Raw genomic sequence first — 236 nt, 5'->3', positions numbered from 1 at the left:
TAGACAACCTAAAAACAATTGGGAGAACCTATCTCAGAATCAATGTGATTACAAAAAATTTTGATGACATTACGTGAAAGCTATAGGCACTTCTACAGCGCATGGGACTCAATGAATAGTGCAAACAGAATGCTAGAACAGTTGACCACTCGATTGATGGTGGAAGAAACACGACAAGTGCAAGGACAGGAGGTCCGGGACGATGGTGCTGAAAGTAGTGCTTTGACTGTAACCAA

Source organism: Acyrthosiphon pisum, chromosome A1, assembly GCF_005508785.2.
Source record: "Acyrthosiphon pisum isolate AL4f chromosome A1, pea_aphid_22Mar2018_4r6ur, whole genome shotgun sequence".
Classification (NCBI taxonomy): Eukaryota; Metazoa; Arthropoda; class Insecta; order Hemiptera; family Aphididae; genus Acyrthosiphon; species Acyrthosiphon pisum.
Note: the sequence above shows the minus strand (reverse complement) of the source record.